The sequence below is a fragment of the Diadema setosum genome, chromosome 5, assembly GCF_964275005.1.
Source record: "Diadema setosum chromosome 5, eeDiaSeto1, whole genome shotgun sequence".
Taxonomy (NCBI): Eukaryota; Metazoa; Echinodermata; class Echinoidea; order Diadematoida; family Diadematidae; genus Diadema; species Diadema setosum.
This window is the reverse complement of record NC_092689.1, coordinates 40976290-40986048: the sequence shown is the minus strand read 5'-3', so window position 1 is coordinate 40986048 and position 9759 is coordinate 40976290.

The window sequence follows — 9759 nt, the reverse complement described above, 5'->3', positions numbered from 1 at the left end:
TAATAGAAAAACACAGACAAGCACTCACAAGAGTACACACGTGCACACACGTGCACACGCCACGCATACCAACACAAACTTTATGCACATAGAATGTGTACGAGATATGATATGATGTCAGTACTTTGTACTGCATGCTTGACCAAATTTAGAATGATATGTTCTTCTATTAAAAGGTTAGCTGGTTGATGTTAAAAGAGCAGACACCTCGTACATACAGCGTGAGGATGGTGGTTGGTGCTCTATATATTGCCACTATGACTTATCGCAGGGGTTTGGTGTCACTTTACATCACATTACATCACGTTACGTACAGGGGTCAAAATGTCATATAGAATTATAGTGATTATTTGATTTGATTTGATTTGATTTGATTTATTGGTTTCTGTATCATCATTGTACATATACACATTCATGTACAAACATAAATATAATAATATATATAAGCATTTTCTTGTTCATTGCCTGTGTACAATGTACAGCAAAAGTACAACAAAACATACAATGAATAATACAGAGGGGCTACAGCATAAGCGTAGCTTGATTTGCGTGCAGCCCCCGTAGCATAACATGATATTATAATATACATCGGAAGGAGAACAGGAGGGAGGGATGACTTGCATAGAGATAGGATAGTTGAAAGGAGAAAGGGAAAGAAGAGGTTTGTCTGCTTTCACTAAAGGTTTATGCAAAGTAAAGTCACTTGTATCACTGATTAGCAAGACATGACAAAATATTTCCTCACCAAGGTACAGGTGGACAGTTGATACAGGTCATGGTCGGTTACATAATCTTTATTGCATAATAGATTAATTGCGTCGATATTTCTACTAAAGAATTTCGTGTATAATACATTAACAATGACAATGGAATTACTGATATTCAGATAACAACATTGTTTTTACAGCCTTCCTAAAAGAATACATAGACTTTAAACTTCGAATTTCAGAAGGAAGGGAATTCCAAACATCGGGTCCGGCGTGTCTGACAGATTTCAGAGCCATCACTGTTTTGGGATTATGCAAGTGAAACTTATCAGATTGTCTTATTGGATAAGAATGTATTTCCTTGTTTAATTGAAATAGTGAGTAAAAAGAAGATGGCAACTAACCATTATGTAAGCGAAACATAAAGAGTGAGTTTTGCAAAAAATTAATGTCATTTACCTTAAGTGTTCTTAATTCTGCGAATAAAGGATCTGAATGGTCTCGATAATCTGAGTTGGTGCATATGCGTATAGCTTTCTTTTGCAAAAGTAATATACTATCAATGTGGCTTTTTGAAGTTGCCCATACAATGTTGCAATAATTATCAAAAAGAATTATATAACCTGTTCAACAAGTCAGGCGACATTGCTGGGTGTATATGTGAGTTCTTTGGGTATGAAAAACAGTCAAAGTATAACATCACATTTTCATGAGGTATTATTTGATTTTCGAGACAGGAAGACTGCCAACTTGTGAAACAGATTTCAATTATTCAAGTTTTCATATTTCAAGCGCAGCCGTCCATAAGATAATTATTTGTCAAAGCAAGCTTTTCTACTGTTTTTGTATGCGTGTGTATTTTTCTTTAAATCCCTGTCTAATATGTGAAAATAATGACGTACATTTTGGGTTGTTTGGGGATTTTTTTAGTTTGGTTCATATTTTTGTTTTTAGTCGCAAGGCCATAAGTTTCTAAATATTCTTCGCATATTCTCAAACGTTCATCAACTCACACATCTTTCATCTGAATTAGATTTGATTTTCTTTTTTTGCCGAAATTGATGGGCATTAGGATGGCTGACAGACGGACTGGAAATTGATTAAAGATGATTGGGATAAGGCTTATTTGATTTAAACTACCAGAGAGTGAAACGGAGAGGCAGAAGACGCACGACACGCACCCTCTGAGTGAATAAAGAGGATTAATAATAGATAAATGCAGTCTTATCAAGCAGCATCTAGACTTGATTGCTTGATTGCACTGCGGGAAAGAACGATAGCGGGGATCGTGTGGAAATTTAGTCAATTGAAAGACGTACGAAGCGGGGCTGAGATAAGAGTAAGATTGTACTAGCCAAGATAGTAGCATCGGCGTGCATGAGATTGTGAAAATATCAAAAAGATATAGCTATCAGGGGGAAAAAATAGACATGGTTGATATTATGAACGATAAAATTGTGACATGGTTGATACTAGATATATCGAATGATATGCTGGGGGGAAAGGTTGTTAAGTGTCAAGATAGCATGCTGGGAAAACAAGAGAGGTAGAAATAATAAAGAAGAGAGAATAAGAGAGAAGGAAACACGAAAGTGAGAGGGAGTGGTATATGACATATAGATAGACATAAAGAAGATAAGTGGCTATAGAAGAAGGTATAGAAACGCTGGTGGAACAGGGACAAAAACATGTAACTTTCTACCTTAAGAAGAGCATATTAGAAATGATTATGACAGTATGAGTCTAAAAATCACTTCTACACCACGATAAAATAATCGAGTCCGTCATCGACTACTTGTAGTACTATGTCAGCAATGCGAATTTAGTTCTAATCAAATCAAATCGAAACAAAACAAAACAAAACAAATAAGAAGAACACCTTTCGGCTTCTATAACCGTAACAGTGTTTCATTGCTATTCAATTTCCCTAACCTGTATAATTCTTGGCATGTCCATCAGCGGGCACGATATCGTTTATTTTGTCATGTGTCGACGAAAGAGTGATTGGGATTCAAATCAAATGTGCCGCCAGTTCATAACATCTAGACAACTTGGACTACTGTCCTTGGAAAAGAGCGACTCCACATTTAACATATGCATGTGTCCCGAGAAAAACAAAAACACAAGTTTAATCGTTTGAAGCATTATAAATGTGCAACATAGAGAAGTTAGAAATCCTTGAAGAATGATAACAATGCTCTTAGTACTATCTTGTCTTAAAGATTGATAAATATACTGCAAGCGCGCAAGACTGCTTTACTTATCCTTCATCCTTGACAAAGTACCGTGATAAGACAACACACAAGGTACCTGCAAATATAGGCCTACCTACTCCATTTAAATCTCCGATGAGATCATCACAACAGGACAATATTAATAGTCAAAGAAAGGAACATTCGGTATAGTAACAATGCTTTGAAAGACCTGGACACAGTAAATGAAAAAATATTCTCACAAAAGCTCAATCACCTTCATACTCGTATCTACAACGTGCTACGTAATAAAACTTGACATAAATCAGTATCACATTTCAGATACAATAACAATTTTCATATATCTCTTATGATTATTCTGAAAATTAGTACAAACGGTACAATTACTTGTTGTCTTACCATTCGAAATTGTGTGTATGTGCTTTTCCTTAATTTTCTTTCTTTTAGAGAAGGTGACGAGGAAATAAAAATGTGTGTGTTCGTATGTGTGGCGTGTGTGATCTTGAGGCAGACGCGCTACCGCCTGAGCCAACTCAGTATAGGGCTTGTGTTTATTGTGATAAATGGAGGATAATTAACTTTTCTCACCCTAACTGTCATGCACGCATTTTGCTATAATACTAATGCTATAAATACAATTGTTTTTCATTATTTTATTACTCTTTTATGTACTTGTATTTTTTTAACGTGCATCTAAGCTACACCCATGATGTCGTGTACTTTTTTGAAGATTGTGTTTGTGTGTGTGCGTGCGTGTGTGTGTGTGTGTGTGTGCGTGTGTGTGTGTGTGTGTCTGTGTCTGTGTGTGCGTGTGTGTGCGTGGATAATTTGACATGTCCGTGCCTTTCATGTCTGTCATCACCAGTCAATGTTTCTCAGTTTTGCATCAGTTCAAAGATCATGCCTGCCTCAAGCATTACGGAGTTTACTCCTCTTTCTTATAAAACAGATGTGTATGAAATTCATAATAATAACGATACGAACGAGACTGACAGGCTTTTGGAATGATTTATATTTTATGTTTGCTTATGGGTTATTTTATTTACGCCTTTTCAGCGCATTGTATTGGACAACGGTATCACGAGGCATGAGTGTGCTCGTAACAAATTTCGAAAGGAGCATAGCGGTTTCAGCAGCCCGCGCCAATTCCCTTTCAGTCTACAGAGTACGACCCACGCCAGATTGTGCTGATGGTATTCTTCTGATGTTATCTTGATGCGGTATACTATGCTTATATGCGCTTGACCAGCATAGAGTACTTACCACAGTTCACTGTTTGGTTGTAAAAAAAAAATGACAAGACAAGCTGCAAAAGATGGATATCCCAACGCCATTGTGGATTCCTGACGCTATTAGCATAGGAATGGTGTTGTTTCCCTTAAACTTTAATGGACGGATTAACCAGTACTTGGCGAACGTATTTTCGTGGCTAGAAAATTGGGTTTGCCAACGTATATTCAGCACTTCTTCCTTATCCTACTGCTTCGCAATACTACACGCAAGCGTTCAGGATTGCATGTGCGTCTTTGGTTCCTGTAGAATAGCATTCATGAAGAGAAATATTAAAAAACAACAAGAAGAACACATGAATTTCAGACGAACAGTGGTCTAAACTCTCCGAGCGGTTCAGTTGATTCCAAAAACATACAGGCACCTAACCCCATGTCTCTTTCTGTGAGATATAACCTAATTTTAAAATCAAATTTCTCCTTCTTAATTTCATTTGATATTTCAATTGAGTTATTTCTCTCTCTCCCTTTGATTTCATTACGAACATGTCGTGGCAAGTTTGGAGGAAACTGAATGGTGAAATCAACTTTACGATCACGAACACGGTGACCGGGAAATTCGTTTAAGGAGCGAGTTTGAAAGGAATGAAGAGAAATGAAACGATAAAGAAATGGCTGGGAAATGACAGAGGAAGACTAAAATGGAATCGTAAGTATTGAGTTGGGGGACGACAGGGTTTGGTAATGAGGCATGTGGGGCGCATGCGCAATTTGTCTGGTTATGATTCAGTGGTTGCGTTTGATTTTATTTCCTTGTTTTGCTGAGAAAGGGCGAGCCCAAACAAGAAAAGGGAATTGAGGGGAAAAAATCGACATAAAGTGAGAAGATAACGCAATCAGACGACTATTGAGAGGTAACCTGTCGATGGCGTAACTCAATAAGCGTGGAGCCTTAATCAAATTGGATAAATCATATTAGGACATTTTTTGAATATTGTCAATTCAGTTTCACGGTAAATTTGGGCAAGTTTTGTCTCGCTTCTTTCATCAACTACGTTTGAAAAGCAGCGAAAGGTATGTTTGCGTACCAGGAGCTCTATGTATCGTGTGTTACAGTTCCTGCTTAACCCGCTCGCCACCGGCAGCTGCGTCGATCAGCGCACATTATGATGGTGTGTCGATGTGCCTCTTTCCAGTAAGCCTAGCACGAGATATACCGCCACTTATGATGAAAAAGGCCCCAAACGTATTTGTCTCCAAAATATCACACCTTACCCCGTGATTATAGATCCTTTAGTACAGTATTAAGAAACTCAGAAGATAATTATGTATCAGGTGCACACGGATACAGCAGGTGCAGTTGTTTTATATCATATATTGATGTAGACCTAACTGAGCAAGTCGAAAATGTGTTGAGCAGAGTGCCTTAGCACGATTTTCATGGTTATTTCATTTAGACATAATATCAAGACTGGGTGCATCACACTGAAGTTCGTGTTAACACAGATTTATTTCTAGCAACGTTAAGATTTCATGGCTTTCACATAGCACATGTTTAGTGTGTTGGTTTTAATAGAATGTCAAGCAATTTTTGTGTTTGATTATGCTACTCGTTGTACCAATCTGAAATATATGCTTATGGAATGGCATTACACTTTATAGTACCATGTTCAGACACGTGTAAGACATTGATCTCAGCATGTTTTTATTTCAACCGAATCTGCGCGGTAATTTGCGTTAAGAATTATCACATTAGCACATAATATCACAGCAGAAAGCTCCAGGTAGCAGAGTCTGAGATCGTCTTGACACTGATAACAGATTAGATATTGAGGCCATTGTGTCATCAGCTTTGAGATTCGAAGTGGTAAAAACATAAGCACTGATAGCATCGTTTATTGGCATCAAGTTGTAAAGGCAAACGACTTCATGCATCGCTAGGTGGTGTATTCCTGATTTGGGTGACTAATACTTTACTGTGGCAACCAAAACTCACTGTATCATTTCTCAATTTCCTTGTCCTGTTGCAGAACATAACCAGAGATAATAAGGTAAAAAGTCCCCGTGGATGCTCTCTGCTCAATATAGTTCTCCAATGGTTTCGTAATGGATTGGCATGCACAATGATATTGTGACTAAACCAAAAAGTGCATTTTCCGAACACTTTCGACAACGGGCATAATTCAACCGAGCACTCACGCAAGTGAAGACACTGTTCCATCGGTTGATGCATTATGGGTATGTAAGATAATGAAATGGAAATTGAATATTATACCTCGTGTGATAATTGTGAGAACTTTTTATAAGGTGAGGAGGAAAAAAGAGAGAACTCGGAACTGTTTCAAGTACACGGGAATGTGATAATCCGTCCGCCCAAAAGTGAAGTCAAATCCCTTGTTTTTATGAGAACTGAACTTACGAGCGCATTCACTCAACACACCACAACAAAATATAACCGATAAGGAGGCAATCTGCAGGTAGTCTGGCAGTAAAGTTATGTCTTCCGAACCTCGTTGAGGCTTCTGAAAACACAGCTCCGATACCCCGAAGAGAACAGTTTTGGGTCAACCCAAAGCCCTTGATTTGCCAAACGTTAAATGACATTTTGCACATGAGAAAGCATTTTCATTTATACAGGTGGCACCATTCAACAGCATCAAGGGCCTCGCACTGAAATTTTGTGGGTAAATTGAAATTGGACTAGACATATTATCTCGAGCCGATGGAAGATGATTAAAGATATAACAGTGAAAAATAAAATAAAATAAAATAACTTGAATTTGAGGAAATACTTTAAATCGCTCACAACTAAATGTTTGTTTGTGATATTATACGTTATTCTTCGACATGGCTAATGAAATATCAAATCATTCGGAAATTCGAGAAGGACCTCGCATGAAAAGGTTGTGTGTATTGCAATCTCTTTTCCTAAGGGAAAAAATGGATTAAACTGAAGTGAAGAGTTTTCTTTTCTCTGTTTTTAAAGTTTTTGAGATGGTCAGAACATGAGTGATATAAGAATAACTAAAATCAGGGAGGGAAGGGGACAAGAGACATTGCGTTACATCTTAAAAATACATATAGATGATGGCGTTGGTTCTGATGCGAAGTGTTTCAAGTGCATGAAGATCAGACTCAATAAAGAATATTAGATAAAATTTGTCTTAATTTCTTATCTCAATACAAAATATCTATCATTTTTCAGTTGTCAACTATACAGCGAAATGACTTGTCTTCCCTTTGGTTACGTGACGGTCGATGTCGTGTTGAAGATCAAAAGTGTAACACCAATTTCAGATGGATTTCCTACACAGATGAGCTTCTACTCTAAAGAATATCAGTGCCCCAATAGCGAATCGTATACAAAGTTACAGGAAATTTCTCACTCCTCAGTTCCTCATCTTTTCGATGCACTTTTGTTAATTTTGAGTAATATCCTGGATGCTGGGTATTCTTTTACCACACTCGTATACACTTCACTTATAAGAGGACTCTGATTTTTTTTTCTTCTTCAACGAGTAAGTCACATGCAAATATGTTTGTGAATACAGAAGAATCACAGGAAATAATTCGGTTATGAGTAACCTCGCACAGGGAGGGGCTACATTTCTACGCATGCTTATTGCACATAACGCTTTGTCATACTGTGCTTTGAATTCGATTACGCGCCTCGCATTAAGCTATTTCGGACGCCCCGTGTGAGTCTAAACAAGCTCTTATGTACCGTATGACGTATACTCAACGCGATTAGTAAATCAGTTTAGACGTTTGACGCTTAAACGCCTCGGAAATCGCCCTAACTAATCAACTTACTGAGGATTCTGATTGGGAATTGCCGTCACAAATGGTTACTGACGGGTCTGGCAATATGCGGTGTAATAATTGCCTAACAAGGTAGACCGTAAGATGCTTGATTCATTTTATTAGTGGGGACTCAGTGCTGAAGTTTCTCCAAAGAGAGAAACGCAGGAGACAAGCATAATCTATTTTCAATAATTTCCGCCCATTCGCAATCAGATCAATGAACATTTATGCGCAGGCAAGACCAGAACGTCATTAAAAACTTTGCATGGCTCAAGCCTGTTGGATTGTTTTAATTGTAGAGATGTGTTGCTAATGAGTCAACACTGATGAGGCGATGTTACAGGGGTCTGTCCGCATACCAAAAGCATTTGTCTTCCTATAAACACGTCGCCGTCACAGTCAAGCAGTGAGTGACCTTACGCTTTTTTCTTCTCAGATCACTAGGCGAAAAGTCAAGTCACTGAAAACAGTAAAATTCCGGTTATTTGACAGTGATATACGCATATTGAGCAGAATCCGGCTATGAATGCTGTCGCGTTTGCTGCATGGGGTCGTTGTACGGGAACATTGTGCCTTCACCATTTGACGTCATTAGGTGTCAATACACGACCGAGTTAGCTCAAAATACGTCAAATTTCGGCTGAGTGTGATGGCACAGATAAAACCACTGAAATAAATCAAATAGCCAACTACTTTACCGAATCATGACGTGATTAAGCCCAGGGAAATGCCGAGTGATGGCACCCTACAATTTCACGCAACAAAACTATTCAAACATTCGCTTCCACCTGTATGTGTTGACAACTACGGGGCATACTGTCATTCTACTCATGAAAATTACCTAATGAATGACTAAAATGCAAAGCTCTATCAGGCTAGATTCAGTTAATCTCATATTGCGCAATATATTTGCAAACGCGGAAAGCTATATGACCAATCTTTTAAGAAGGACAATATGAGTTATAACGCTAATGACCTGAAATAATTCATAACGCTCCCACAAATGCTTGAGAAACTTGGGAGAAACTGTGACGATCAATCGAGAGAGTTGGAGCTGATTATTTTCCCGCCAGTGTTTCACTTTGTTGGCTCCTCCATCTCCCTTTCTCTGTCGTTGCGTCTCCTTTACACTGATATGCCTTTAAAGGGAACAAAAAAAAATCTTAAGACATTTACCCCAAAACTCTCTCAAATAACTTGAATCAATGCAACACACTCCGGATGAATATCAGAGGTGACTTAGGGACGAATTGCTTTTCTATGCTATCATTTAAACTGTTTATATTCATTGTACGAATGATAGGACTACTTGGTTGTGATATAGCAAGGACCTGTCCTTCTCCTTTTTAAATAATGCAAAAATTTCATAGAATTACACCTACATAATATATATTGTAAGGGTCATATTTAATGGTACATGCAGTACATGTACTCATCACAACAGCTCAGTGTTCTGAGTTAGGACGGAGCGCAAATTCAACCTTTTAAAGCCTTCCGACACGTGCCGAGGAAGTGCTCGCAGATAATTATATCAAAGCATTAGTCTTTTTGTTGCTGTCGCCTCATTTCTTTTCCTGTATGTGTCTTTGTGTGTGTGTGTGTGTGTGTGTGTGTGTGTGTGTGTGTGTGTGTGTGTGTGTGTGTGTGTGTGTGTGTGTGTGTGTGTGCTTGTGTGTGTGTGTGTCTGCATGACTGTGTCATCATACCTTCGTCCATGGTCTTGTATGTTTTTTTTTAATCAGCTGCAGAATGGGGCAGTGACTATGAAAATGTCTCTTCCCTTGGCTAAATCTGATCCTCATTCTT